General features: G+C 43.7%; 1 protein-coding gene across 8 annotated transcripts in view; it reads left to right on the top strand.

The window, feature by feature from the left end:
• THRB (thyroid hormone receptor beta) overlaps positions 1-15,226 on the top strand; it is a 446,263-nt gene that overhangs the window by 38,818 nt on the left and 392,219 nt on the right. The window contains exon 1 of one of the 8 annotated variants that reach the window (XM_006074108.4): positions 5,582-8,334. The exons of 5 other annotated variants lie outside the window; for them this stretch is intronic. The gene's annotated coding sequence lies outside the window, so the exon portion shown is untranslated. Of the gene's footprint in view, positions 1-5,581; positions 8,335-8,449; positions 9,583-15,226 lie in introns of those variants that run through there. 2 more of the 8 variants (XM_025273072.3, XM_006074107.4) reach the window with 2 other exon arrangements.

The raw sequence follows: 15,226 nt of genomic DNA, 5'->3' as shown, positions 1-15,226 counted from the left end.
GGTAGACGCTCTCTGGTGTATGGGAAATGATTTCTTAGACTTGAAAGCCTAAAATTTAACTCTTCTGCCCTATTGACTTCAATGTATTTTGAAAGTAAAATGTGATATTGAGCTTCTCAGAATACAAATAAATACATTCTCAGTTACTATTTGCATTATAAGTACTTGTATAAAAACTGGGTACAGGGACTTCCCTGGTGGTCCAGTGGTTAGGACTCTGCACTTCCACTGCAGACGGCACGATTCAATAGCTTGTCAAGCCCCAGGTGGCACAGTGGTAAAGACCCGGCCTGCCAATGCAAGAGAGGTAAGAGGCGCAGGTTCAATCCCTGGGTCAGGAAGATCCCCTAGAGGACGGCATGGCAACCCATTGCAGTATTCTTGCCTGGAGAATCCCATGGATAGAGGAGCCTGACAGGCTATAGTCCGTGGGGTCGCAAAGAGTCAGACACGACTGAAGCAACTTAGCACACACACATGCGAAGATCCCACATGCCGTGTGGCATGGCAGAAAAAGAAGTTAATAGAAAGAAAAAAGAAAAATTGAAAAATATTACTTGCAAGAATTCTTTTCCCTTTAGAATATGTATATTCTAAAGAGGATTAAAGGCCATGCCACATGGATATCTGAGGCTCTATCTAAACATCACCTTTGTGTTACTGTGGGTTCGGAGTTGGGTTTTTCTTGTTGAACAGTGTGAGTCCGATTCTCCCTAGACTTAAGTCACGGCTCGGCCATCAGTTGGATGTTCTTTCAGGCTACTGATACGAGATTTACTGCAGTGTGAGGGAAAGAGAGGACTCTTGACTCAGTCAATTTTGCCGTTTATAATAGGCTTGATGGAGGAAATTGAAAGCAAGAGCTAAATTATTAGCAGCCAATGCATGAACTGGTACCCTACCGAGTGGCCTGAAAGAGTTGAAAATATTTAACTCACTGAGAGTTAATAAGATTGCAGTTGGGGAGAAGGAAGTTGTTCTTTTTTTTTTTTAATGCCCCAAAGCAATTGAATGTAAACTAAAGACCATCATTTCAGCCTTCTGTCAAAGTTACAGGGTCTGGAGCCTGGGAAACCAGCTGACCAGAGCTCCAAAGCCATCAACCAGACACAGCTGCTGCCTCTTTTAGGGACAGAAAAATGACCCCCAAATACATTATCGGCCCAAAACGACCGCCGTCACTTAGCCTCACAGAGTTTTCTTTTCTTGTATCTTGCTCCATCTCTTTAGAACCCCACTCTTCAGATGTTGGCCCTGGCCCAGCCCCGTCGACAGCCCTCTGAGCTTGTTAAACACGCAGAGTCTCAGCCCCCCACCCAGCCCTGCTGGCCCAGGACCTGCATTTGACCAGAAGCCCTGGGGATACGTTAAAATCCGCCAAGCTTTGCTGTGAAAGAGGGAAGCAGTGAGTGAATCGCTGCTCTGAAGAGTTCTTGGAGCTTCCAGATAGTTCCTGCTCTTCTTTCATAGTGGTGTCCTCCGCAGGTGGAGAGGGTGGACTTGTACACGCGGAGGGGGAGAGCAGGATGAATGGAGAAAGTAGCGTCCACGTGTATACGCTGTCGGGTGTAAGACGAACAGCTGGTGAAAAGCCGCCTGAATCGAAAAGGATGCCCAGTCTGTGATGACCCGGAGGGCTGGGGTGAGGGCAGTGGAGGGGGCTAGGGAAAGAGGGGACCCACGTACAGTTATGGCTGCTGTGAGCTCTTGTGTGGCCGAAACCACAGCACTGTAAAATTTAAATATATATACATTTAAATTAAAAATAAAAATAATTAAGAAAAAGGAAAGCGATGTCCTCACCAGGAAGCCCGACCTCTGGCCTAGAGAGATGTGAGTCCGGAAAGCTCCTTTCCACCAGGAATTCCTTCCCTGCCCCCCTCACTTCTATCCAAAGAGTGTGTAGTCCATCAAAGCCTAGTCAATCCCACAGATAGGTGAAATTTGCCAATTTGTGACACTAAAAAAACTGGAACCCCACAATTTTTTTAGTTTTATCCTCTTTCCCCAAAACTACTTTTAGAAGGACCAGCTTTGCAAATCACCACCTTTGCCCCCTCACTGTCAACCAAGGATAAATGCTAACTAATGGCTAAATGAATACAAAATCTGAAAGAGCCTTGCTAAATGAACCTGGAGTGTATACAGGCTGGTTACTGAAGGAGGAAAGCGGGTGAACGCTTTTATTACTACCATGTACAAAACTATTTCAGAGGTTGGGGTTGACACACACACACTGTGTATAAAGTAGGTGATTAATGAGAACCTGCTGTTTAGCACAGGGCACCTGACTCAGTGCTCCGTGGTGACCTAAATGGGAAGGAAATCCAAAAGAGAGGGGATATACGTGTGCATATAGCTGATTCACTTTACTGTACAGTAGAAATTAACACAACATTGTAAAGCAACTGTACTCCAATTTAAAAAAGAAAAGAAAACAAACCTCTATCTCACAGTCCCACAAGGTGCAGAGAAAACTTGTTTTCTTTACTTTTTTAAATTTTTATTGGAGTATAGTTGATTCACAATGTTGTGTTAGTTTCAGCAAAGTTTCAGTGTACAGCAAAGTGAATCAGTTTATACATATCTCCACTCTTCTTTATATTCTTTTCCCATATTGGCCAATACAGAGTGTTGAGTAGAGTTCCCTGTGCTCTGCAGTTCAGTTCAGTTCAGTCGCTCAGTCATGTCCGACTCTTTGCAACCCCATGAATCGCAGCACGCCAGGCCTCCCTGTCCATCACCAACTCCCGGAGTTCACTGAGACTCACGTCCATCGAGTCAGTGATGCCATCCAGCCAGCTCATCCTCTGTCGTCCCCTTCTCCTCCTGTCCCCAATCCCTCCCAGCATCAGAGTCTTTTCCAGTGAGTCAACTCTTCGCATGAGGTGGCCAAAGTCCTGGAGTTTCAGTTCTAGCATCATTCCTTCCAAAGAAATCCCAGGGCTGATCTCCTTCAGAATGGACTGGTTGGATCTCCTTGCAGTAGGTCCTTATTGTCTGTTTTATACATAGTAGTGTGTATATGTCTGTCGGAACCTCTTTTTCTTTGAAGGCAGTTTCTATCTGGTGACAGCCAAGACAGATGGAATGAACGCATTCCTATAAAATTCAAAAATTCTTTCGACTTATTTTTAAATGACTTGTTTTGAGAGTCTAAAGGGCCATGTACTTTCTTACCAACTTATGTGAGAAGATAATAGTTTACAGAGAAATTCAGTGAAGCAGTTAAAAAAAAGCTTAAAAAAATTTTTTTTAAAGAGTAGAGCAGTAATATTGATGTCAAACAGTATCCCTGAGTTCCCAGCCCACTTAACCAGCCCCAGCCCAGCACGGCCATTCCTCCTCGTCAGCCAGAAGGAATAGAAGAGTGAAAATCAATCCTGTATTTCACTGACTCTTAGATACACTTCTCTTCACCACCTGTTAATAAAATATCCCCTTGGAAGGGAGCCAGTCTTCTCTCAGGCAGTTCAGACTTTCTGAAATAGAGGAATATTGCAAAGGGAAGGTAGCAGAGGAATATAGAAGTAAAAAATTAACTTTGGGGGGTCAAAAATTCTTTTCTAAACAGACTGGTTTGATTATTTTTTTAAAGCATTGTGTTCATACCAGTGTTTAAATTGAATCACAGGTAATGATTTAACTGCAGTTATGCTGCGTTGTCAACTCTCAGGAACACGGGGGAAACAAAATCAGCTCTGAATGCACGTTTCTCAGGTACAGAAGATCACAGGGTATCTCTGAAGGCCTCCGTTGGGTGAGATCGCTCAGGGTCTCAAAGGCAAGGGTCTGGGGAAGAAGGGAAGGTGGGAACAGACGGGTTTGCTAAGTAGGTCGAAGAGAGGAATCAGAGTCAATTTCAACACCCCATTTGCTTCTGTCTCTACTTAGGACCTGGGTAATGGAGGTGGCTGGGCTTCCCTGGTGGCTCAATGGGTAAAGAATCTGCCTTCAGTGCAGGAGACCCAGGTTTGACCCCTGGGTCAGGAAGATCCCCTGGAGAAGGGAATGACAACCCACTCCAGTATTCTGGCGTGGAGAATCCCATGGACAGAGGACCCTGGTGAGCTACAGTCCGTAGGGTCACAAGAGTCAGCCAAGACTTAGCAACTAAACCACCATCAATGGAGGTGCCCAGCCCAGGAGATCAATGTCATGACAGCCTAACTCTTCATATTTAGAGACCCCAGATCTAAATTTCCCAGTTTTCTTCTGTCTTAAAAAAAAAAAAAAATGTGTGTGTCTTTATTCCCACAGTGCCTAGGGCGTGGCTGGGAGCTCAGCAGTGCTTACTGAAGGCATAAGCCTCATGCCTGTCCTTCTCAGACTTTGAATGGGATCTCCTTTCCATGCAGGAGACTCAGCTGTGTAGAGCTCTGGGCTGGGGCCACCTTGGAAAATGCCACTCACGGCTCTCCATTCTGTATGGTGCTGCCGCAGAATAAAAACAAACCTTTGGCCTGGCAACCTCTGGTTCTCCTTCTTCTTACCTTTCTGATCTTGGAGAAGGTATTTATTCTCTCTGGAGCTTAACTTCCTTCCCCTAAAATGATCATTTCTTCATCTCGTCCCACTCTCAGTTCAGTTCAGTCGCTAAGTCTTATCTGACTCTGAGACCCCATGGACTGCAGCACGCCAGGCCTCCCTGTCCATCACCAACTCCTGGAGTTTACTCAAACTCATGTCCTTAGAGTCGGTGATGCCATCCAACCATCTCATCCTTTGTCATCCCCTTCTCTTCCTACCTTCAATCTTTCCCAGCATCAGGGTCTTTTCCAATGAGTCAGTTCTTCACATCAGGTAGCCAAAGTATTGGAGTTTCAGCTTCCCACTCTAACATTCTATTAACCTGGCCCTGTGTTTCAAGTCTGTCTCTAAACAAGGACAAAGGTAGGAAACTAGGAACGATGAGACGCGAGGGAGACCATAATTTCTTCGTGAGAACATTTCATCTAAAACTCATCTTCTGTGCTTGAAAGTAAATTATACTCTTTAGTTAAGTCACACCTACTGTTGTAAATGCCAAACACTGGTCCAGCTTTAAAGTGTTATAAAAACTGTATTCCATCAGTTTTATAACAACTCTATTGAGATGTAATTTACATGCCAATGCAGTTCACTCATTTCACGTGAATTAAAGTTCTTCAGAGTTCTGTAACCATCACTGTCTCGTTTTAGGTCATTTGTATCTCCTCCAAAAGAAACCTGGTACTGATTACCCCTGGTGCCTCATTCTGCCTCCAGCCTTAGGCAACCACCAATCATCTTTCTGTCTCTATGAATTTACCTGTGAACATTTCATATCTGTGGGATCACACAATATGTGGTCTTTTGTGGCTGGCTTTTTTTTTGCTCAGTGTTTTCATGGTTTATTCATGCTGTAGCATGTATCAGTACTTCATTTCTTTTTACTGCTGAATAATATTCTATTATGTAGATGTGTTGTGCTGTGCTCAGTTGTTTCAATCATGTCTGAGTCTTTGCAACCCTCTGGACTGTAGCCCGCCAGGCTCCTCTGTCCATGGGATTCTCCAGGCAAGAATACTGGAGTGGATTGCCATGCCCTCCTCCAGGGGATCTTCCAAACCCAGGGATCAAACCCGTGACTCCTGCAGGCAGATTCTTTACAGCTGAGCCACCAGGGAAGCCCATTACTTGGATATATCATAGTTTATTTTGCATTCATCAGTTGATGAATGTTTGGGTTGCTCCATCTTTAGCTATTATGCATAAATGCTGCTATGAACATTTGTGTGCAAGTTTTTGTATGTTTTTATACGTTTGCATTACTCTTAGGTGTATAGCTAGGAGTAAAATTGATTTGTCATATGGTAAGTTTTCCAAAGTGCTACAACATTTTACATTCCCCTCAGCAGTGTATAAGGGTTCTAACTTCTCCACGTCCTCTCCAATAATTAATATTTTCCTCTTTTTCCTGGATTGTTACTATCCTAATGGATATGAAGTGATATTTGTTGTGGTTTTAGGTTTGCATTTCCATTATGGCTGAGGATGTTGAGCATCTTTTCATATGTTTATTGGCTATTTTTATATCTATCTTGGAGAAATATCATCAAATTCTTTGCTTATTTTTAAATTGTGTTGTCTTCATATTATTGAATTCTTTTTATATTCTAGAGGCACATCTCTTATCAGATATATGATTAGCAAAATTTTTCTCATAGTTCATAATCAATTTTTTGGATTCATTCATTTTCTTTTTAGAAGTATTGAAATCTGAAAGAACAGGCCTTAAACGCAAACCAAATGATTACTTATTATATAGAGAAAAGAAGTATCTGTATATATTCCTAGAACATCTGTGACACAGCAGAACAGTAGAAAAATCACATGCAATGAATGGTTTGCTGTTTGCTGATAAGAGATTTGGCAGCAATGGGAAGTCAGCCTCTAAAGTATGAAGAGAAATAAGTTGTCAAAAGATACGTGATTGAAATTGCTCATCACTTCTCATTAATATATATTTATGGAACACCACTCTGTATTGGGATTAAATAAGAACAGTCAGGAGTTTGATCCTCATCTTATTGGGATTGACAGTCATGAAGACAACACAAGAACTTTTTAAAAGCCTAGGTATCCTGTAAGACTTTTAACAAAATAATTCTTTAGAAATTTCCTTTTTTGTTTGCTTCTATGCCTTTTCCAAAATTGAATATTTGATTTAAGAATTTTTGTTCACATATAGGAAATAAAAAAGATATCATACATACATATATTTTTTCTTTTTGAGACTCAATGATGTTTATTAAAGAGGCTTCTTCCCTTAATGTGTAGAAACCTTTAAAATATTTAAAGATCTTTAAAAGAGCTGCCCCAGAATTAATTTATTCTCTGAATGAGTAATTACACTGTTTATATTCATAGCTCTGGAAAAAGGGACAGGGAGTAAAGTGGTGGATGAAACACCTTGATTGTACCTCTTGGAGCTCACAGGCAATCAACAGGTAAAAAATACAAGTAAAATTAGAGTTAATACATTTTAGGATTGCTGTGAAGGAAAAGGAGAGGGTGCTGAGAGAGAATAATGTGGAGATGTCTTAGGCTGAGGGGTCAAGGAAGTAGGCTAGGATACATGGAGGGTTAGACAGACCAGCCAGAGAAGGAAGAAGGCCCTGCAGGAAAGAACGTCCCAGGGCATGGGAGTGCAAGAAGGCTGCTCAGTCAGATAGAAAGGTAGGAAGTGGCAAGGTCTGGGAAGAGCCAGTCCATAGAGGAGGTCATAGCCCACACTGAGGAATTTGAATTTCATTCAGAAAGTAGTGAAATGGTGTTGAGGGTTCTAGCAGAGGAAATGACATGACCTGACATAAACTTGAAAAAGACCATGTTGGCTGCTTCATGAAGACTGATGTGTAGAGATGAGGTAGAAGTGGAATCTCGGTGACCCTTTAAGAGGGATTTGCAGGTGTCTGAGTGAGTGATGACGGTGGCGTGGACGGGGCTGTGGGAAACCAAAAAGGTGAATGCATTTGAGATTATGTTGGAGACAGGATGTCATGGTTAAGAGTGTGAGTTCTAAAGCCAGTCAAACTGGTTAGAATACCAGTTCCCCTTCTTACTCGCTGTGTGACCATGAGCAAACAAGCTTCTCTATAATAGGAATCATTTCATAGAGTCATTATGAAGACTGAGTGAGTTATTTATTCTCTCCAGGCATAAGAGTACATGCAGAGTTGTTAGTAAATGCTGTTGTGGATATTGTTTTGGTATTTAAATGGACAGGTGTTGGTCACAGTTTAAATGGGGAAGTTGGCAACGGGTGGTGTCAAAGGCAGTTGCCAGGTTTCTGGTCTGAGTACCCACCTGGTGTGGATGGTGCCAGGTCCTGAGATGGAGGAAACCCAAGAGAAGCAGAGTTGGAGGGGAAGGCAGGACAAGAAGCCTGTTTTGAATGTTTTAGTTTCAGACGTGCCTGGAATCCTCAAGTGGAAACATCGGGCATTTGGAATCTGGTGCTCAGAGCAGTGTCCTGGGCCAGAGATAGAGCTTATATTTTAGATCATGCTCCTTGCCATGCGTAAATTTGTAGAACAGTCAGCACTTGGAAATAATTTGACCTTCTCCTGGACGGGCCCACCCAGGACCAAGATACTGAAACAGAGTAGTGACCCTGACTACTTTCCTTGAAGAAGTGGCAGATAGGGGGAAAGGGGTGTGGAGATTGTCATCAAACAGGCCATCTTTTGATGTTTACTCCTCCACTTACTATGTAGATGACCATGAACAGTTACAAGTGTTGGCGACGAATTCAGCGAATCACAGAGGAGGAATGACAGACATCTCCCAGGATCCTGTCTTCAGTATCAGGTACCTGGTAGGGCCAGTCCCCGAGAGGGAAGAAAGTGGAAAGGAAGACTGCTTCTCAAAGCCTCCACTTCCTCAGCTGGAGATTAGTATACTTTCCTCTTAGGTAAGGACCCAAAGAATGTACCTAAGAGGCCTCGCATAGTACCTGGTACACAGGAGACGCTTTGGGCTCTTCCTCTCTTATCTCAGCTGCAAGCGTCACAACCTTCTTGCGTGAATCTGCTTCCATTTCCAGGTTAAGATGTAAATGGGAGCAGCGTGGTGGCAGAGCTTGGCCAGGAACAGGGTGAGGTGAATGACGCCCTCGATGAGGGCACCAAAAAAAAAAAAAGAAAAAAAATGAAGTAATTAGGATAAATATTATTTCAATGCAATATTTTGAAAAATGAAAACACATGCCCCAGATCCATGATGACGAAGATCTATTTTTAATAAAGCCCAGGGGAAGTAGTCCTGATTTCTCCTTTTGCCTGAAGCTCCAGCACTCCACTGAGCTTCCCTCGTAGCTCAGTTGGTAAAGAATCTGCTTGCAATGCAGGAAACCTGGGTTTGATTCCTGGGTCAGAAAGATCCCCTGTAGAAGGAAACTGGCAGCCCGCTCCTGTGTTCTTGCCTAGAGAATCCCCATAGACAGAGGAGCCTGGGGGGCTACAGTCCATGGGGTCACAAGAGTTGACACGATTTAGCGACTCAACCACCACCACCACCACCACCACTCAATATGGAATAATACTTTGAGTAGGTAAAAGCAAAGAAAACAAAGCTTTGGTTCCTGGGCCCATAGGACTCTTTTTCTCCTTTCTTCGAAAGTTGGTGGCTAAGAGTCAGTCACCTGACTTGTGTACTCCCAAGATCTCTCTCTCTCTCTCTCTCTCTCTCTGCAAGATAGCATGTTCTAAGTCGGGATAGCAGGTGTGGGGCCTCTGCTAGCCCAGCCCCCAGCCCTGTTCGGTCAGGGCCATGTGGGAGCTGCAGCCTGGCTCCTGGGTTCGCCCCACCTCGGTACACGCAGACCCTGCTGACCCAGAATGTTTGAGCAAACACAGAGTGCTCTATTAGAGGCTGGGGTTTAAAGGTCAGCTCTGTGCTTATCAGGTGAGTCTGATTCACTCTCTCAGTGACTCTCAGGGAGTCTGATGCTTGCAGTGTGGACCGAGGAGGTAGATGAGCCTTTCCATGCAGAGCGGGGAGCTGTTTGCTTTGCAAGGAGCTGTCTCTACCCACAGGAAGTCCGCAGGTCAGCCGCAGGTGGGAGACGCGCGGAGGTCCCCTGCGTCGCATGCTTCCTTCTGACACAGACTTAGAAAGCGCGAGGTACCTGTGGTCGTTGGTGGCTTGTGGCTTTCAGCTTTTTCCTGTGAAAATCAGAAGATTTCCAACTGAGACAATTTGGTGATTTCAACATGGTCAGCAGGCAGGCAGTGAGTGAGGAAAAGACAGATTTGTCCAAGCCCATATCTACCGTGCAGAGACCAGTGGTGGATGTTTTGAGCCTTCGGGTCACTTTAACAAAAAACTGGGAATGAGAATATAATTTTAAAAAGTTATATTCAGGATTTTTATTTCAAAGTAAAGAAAAGAATGTTCCTAATTTTTTAAATGTTTTACTGTAAATGTAGCATACCCTTGTCATGTATGAATGATTTGGGCTAAGACAGTAATTAGCAAAGGGGAAGATTGTTCCAAGCTGCTACTGGACAGTCTGCATGTCAATGGCACTTTAAGATTGCAACATTTTGTTTGGTGACCTTCATACCAGTTGACTGCATGCCCCTTAATCTCTTGCTCTCAAAAAGAGCTGAGCCTGCTATAGATTCGGTCAGTTGTGTGATTTTCTTTTTTTTGGTTTGCTTAACCCAGTTTTTCATTTACCTACTGCTTTATGACTCCTGGTTTAATTTGTACAAAAGGATGAAGTTCATTATTACATAACTCTGAAACTCATCTTTAGGGAAAATAAGTGCAAGGGTTGCCATGGATTGAGACTGAAAAACTTCTGTATGTGTTGGGGGTACACTTTTAAGAGTGTAAGAATGCTTTGGAACAGCTGTCCGCTAGGTACACAAATGCACAGGGGGAGAAGAAATGCCGTGTGGGGGGAATAAAGTATCTTCCAGGCTTGAACCTACAGCTGAAAGTTCAAAAGCAGAGGACATGTGGGGACTTTAAGCTTTGGTGAGGGCTGTTAACTTGTAAATATGGCTTCTGTGTAGATAGATCTCTCTCACTGTGCAGTTCCGTGTCCCTCTGTTTCTTGAGCATCTTGTCTTTATTTGTCAACAATTAATGCAAAGACTTTTCAGACTATAAATAAACAGTACATGGTCCCAAACAAGATTTTCAGTTGTCTAAGTATAGATATTAGGTAATTGAGTTGTGATACTTGTTCAGGGGGGTCTAATTTCATCCCTTTATTCTTCCCTCCCTTCCTCTTCTCTCCCTTCCTTTCTTTGCTCATTTAGTCTTATCATGTCCACTGGAGTGCTTAGATTATCTTACTTCTATCTCTGTGAGTATTAGTTTTAAGTCAAAGCTATTAGTTCCACCGAGAACCTGAAAGCCAAGTGAATATCTTTTTTTAACCTACTATTTTTCATCTAAACGTCTTCTCTCTTGCCCCACGATTACAGTTCAGTTCAGTTCAGGCGCTCAGTTCTGTCAGACTCTCTGTGACCCCATGGACTGCAGCACGCCAGGCCTCCCTGTCCATCACCAACTCCTGGAGCTTGCTCAAACTCATGTCTATCGAATCGGTGATGCCATCCAACCACTTCATCCTCTGTCATCCCCTTCTCCTCCCGCCTTCAACCTTTCCCAGCGTCAGGGTCTTTTCCAATGAGTCAGTTCTTCACATCAGGTAGCCAAAGTATTGGAGCTTCAGCTTCAATATCAGTCCTTCCAATGAATAGTCAGGACAGATTTCCTTTAGAATGGACTGGTTGGATCTCCTTGCAGTCCAAGGGACTCTCTCAAGAGTCTTCTCCAAACCACAGCTCAAAAGCATCCATTCTCCGGCCCCATTATTACAGTAGTTACTAAAACTAGCATTTGGACACAAAGTCACGCCAGTAAATTGCCTCCTTTGGGTTTAGGTATTCTCATATGTATACTATTTAGCTAAAAGATAAGGATAATAAGCTATAAACTGGCTACCCTATTTTGAAAAATCTTCACTTAACCTCTCTAAACCAAATGTGAATAGTCATAGAATTTGTGGACAATAGTATGCAGAAAAGCTTTAACATGACATTCAGTTTTCAGGAGAAAACATCAAACATTCCACTACAAATTGGAGCCGTTGGACTAAACATTGGCCTATTAATAATCAGGGAGAATGATCTGACTGCTCTCCTGCTGGGCTAAAATGCAGGGCTGCCGTGCTTCCTCCCGGCTGCCCCCAGCGTGGGTTAGTTACTTGCTCCTGGGAATTTCCTGTGACAAGCGCATTTCTGTGCATCAGCCGTCACCTGTCTGGGAATGGCTAACGGCAGTGGTATGGCATGCGGAATTTTAACATGCGAGTGGCCCTCTCTGGTTTCAGAAATGGGTCCTGCAAATGTGAACCCATTAAAACCTTTGGGAGCAGTTTTAGAGTCAGGAGAATTCATCATACCTGGTATAGACAGCGTTCACCACGCTGCTGCTGACACACGTCCGTAAGCAACTTGCGTCCGGGAATAGGAAACCCTCATTTCTAAAGAACTTGAGGTTTCTCTTTATCCTTCCTTTACTTTTCGTTGACCATCTTTGCAGCCACCGCTCTGTCCTCACTAACTGACTGGGTACCTGCCCACTGCTGGTATTAAATTCAGAATTGGACCCAGGCCTTCAGACTCAAGCCTTTCGGCCCTTACTTCCTCGTGCCTTACGCGTGTCCTTGACCTTAATTTGGCTGGTTGGTTTGCCGTTCTCCACACTCGTCCCTCCCTGGCCTTTGTGTGGGCTCCTCTGTCATTTATTTTTAACTGGTGGCACGTGGCCCTTCTCTGTCACCCGCCAGCCTGTAGTCTCCCCTCCTCCAGAGCCAGCCCAGGTCTTGTCTTCTCTGAAAAGACCTTCCTGTATCTGAATCTAGATTCTGTACCCAGGAATTGCTCACAGTTGTGTGTGTGTGTGTGTTTAAGAAATTTTTAAAAAATTGAAGTATAGTGTTGATTTTTATATAATCTCTATATAATTAATTTTTATATAATCTATAATGTTAATATCGCCAGTATTCTGGCCTGGAGAATTCCATGGACAGACGAGCCTGGTGGGCTGCTGTCCATGGGGTCGCACAGAGTCAGACACAACTGAAGCAACTTAGCATGCATGCATGCATTGGAGAAGGAAACGGCACCCCACTCCAGTACTCTTGCCTGGAAAATCCCATGGATGGAGGAGCCTGGTGGGCTACAGTCCATGGGGTCGCTAAGAGTCAGACACGACTGAGCGACTTCACTTTCACTTTTCACTTTCATGCATTGGAGAAGGAAATGGCAACCCACTCCAGTGTTCTTGCTTGGAGAATCCCAGGGACGGGGGAGCCTGCTGGGCTGCCGTCTATGGGGTCGCACAGAGTCTGACACGACTGAAGCGACTTAGCAGCAGCAGCATAATGTTAATATATAAAAATGTTAATTTTTATATAATCTATAATGTGTTAATTTTGGCTGTGCGGCAGTGATTCAGCTATACGCTAAATGCACTCCTTTTCATGTTCTTTTCCACTACCGTCTATCAGAGAATATTGAACATGGTTTCCTGCTAACAACCTTAGAACCTTGTGGTCTCTCCATCCTGTGTATAACAGTTTGCCTCTGCTCATCCCAGACTCTCAGTCTTTCATCCCCCCTCCCCCACCTCTTGGCAACCACCAATCTGTTCCCTCAAGCAGGGATCCCCAACCTCTGAGATCTAATGCCTGATGATTTGCGGTGGAGCTGACATAATAATAACAGAAATAAAGTGCACAATAAACGTATTATCCGAATCATCCGAAACCATCCCCTCCTTCCCAGTCCATGGAAAATTTGTCTTCCGTGAAGCTGGTCCCTGGTGTTGGGGTCCACTGCCCTGTAGGACTTGCAAACTCTTGACCATCCAAATACATATGTTGTCAAACAACCTGAATCTGTTGAAAATATTCAGAGACTGAGACTCTCAGACTTTGTTTTGTGTGGTAATCTCATGGCAGGTACTTTGTAGAGTGTGTCTCAGCCTAAGAAATGAACCTCCAGCTGGTGGCCCTGGCAAAATGGGAGGTAACCAAGTCTGTTTCAATAAAGATCCATCTCTAAAGGCTGCTTTTTGATGGAACAAGCCAGAGAAAGACCTGCTTATCTGTGTATTTTAGTTTTTCTAATTGGTAACAGTTGTCTCTGGAAAATTGCTCACATGGTTATCCAAGGTGATCATTAATATTCTTAACATTGTAAATTTCATTGTCTAATCTCTTTGGAAGTTTTTATTGCCTTGCTCAGAGTTAATCAATAACAGTTTTGCTAAGGGAAACTTTTTTCCCCCATCTTAACCATTTTTAAGCATACAGTTAAATGCTATATGCGTTTATGCTGACTATTTCACATGCGCAGGTCTTGTTTTTTGTCGTTATTAGGTTATAGCCCTTTGATCACTGAAGTTAGATTATGAAACTATTAACTTGATTTTCCTTAAATCCTCAAGGTCCTAAGACATTCACAATTAATAGTAATTTTCTATTTTATTATAAATAGGACAAGATACATTTCATATCTTTCAGGGAGAAAAGATTTTGTTTAAAAAATTGCTATTTTTAATCACCAAAATGTAGATTACATTAGTCACATTTCAGAATTAGACACATTTTAGGCATTTACAAAAATATAAAATCATTTTAAAACATACAAATAAAATGTTTTCATTATTAAAATAATCATATTACAAAACACTTGAAAAGGCACCATAGAAAGCCTAGAAAAATTCCATCTCTTAAATATAAATTAGAATTTTAGAGTCTTCCCTCTAGTCTTGTTTGCTTGCACATATTTCTATTTCAGTTCAGTTCAGTCTCTCAGTCGTGTCTGACTCTCTGTGACCCCATGGACTGCAGCACGCCAGGCCTCTCTGTCCATCACCAACTCCCCGAACTTACTCAAACTCTTGTCCATCGAGTTGGTGATGCCTTCCAACCATCTCATCCTCTGTCGTCCCCTTCTCCTCCCGCTTTCAACGTTCCCCAGCATCAGGGTCTTTTCAAATGAGTCAGCTCTTCGCATCAGGTGGCCAAAGTAGGTTTACATGGTTTCAATCGCTGTATGTTATTAAATGCCTTTATATCACTAAGAAAGAAAAGCTGTCCAACAGAAATCAAGGCAGCTTCACAAAAGGTATGAGCACTTGTTCGATTGAACTCAGGAGTTCAGCATGAGAGAGGGTCAAGCACTGTGGGACAAGCGCAGTTACGGTGCGTGTTTGGACACCGGCTCCTTCTGCTTGCGTGGGGAGTGACGACCGGGTGGGACTCTGCTGGGGCTGGTGGGGCCTCGCTGTGACTGGCCGCGTTGATGGGAAACTTTGCCGCTGCGGAGGGAGAGAGACGGAGACGCGGCCGAGCAGAGCGGGTAATGGGAGACCCTGCGGGCATCGGGGCAGCACGGAGCTCCCGGCTCCTGCCGCCCTTCCTCAGGGATTTCGGTCGCCGAGGACCCTCCGGTTAAAGCTCGTCTTCTCATTAGCATTTGAACATCGAGGTTCTGTTTCTTTTCACTGAAGGAAACTTGACTGGTGCATCCGTGGTCCTGTTTGTGTGTTCTGAGTGATTTACTGGCTTCAGACGCCTCAAGCTGATGCTGTGCTCGGTGGTGAAGCGCACCCAGCAAGCGGGCCGGCGCGCTTTCCCTGGGCCTCTGTGACTGGGGCCTAGAAGGCCCTC

The sequence above is a fragment of the Bubalus bubalis genome, chromosome 1, assembly GCF_019923935.1.
Source record: "Bubalus bubalis isolate 160015118507 breed Murrah chromosome 1, NDDB_SH_1, whole genome shotgun sequence".
NCBI lineage: Eukaryota > Metazoa > Chordata > Mammalia > Artiodactyla > Bovidae > Bubalus > Bubalus bubalis.
Note: the sequence above shows the minus strand (reverse complement) of the source record. Positions and strands in the feature narration are given on the sequence as shown.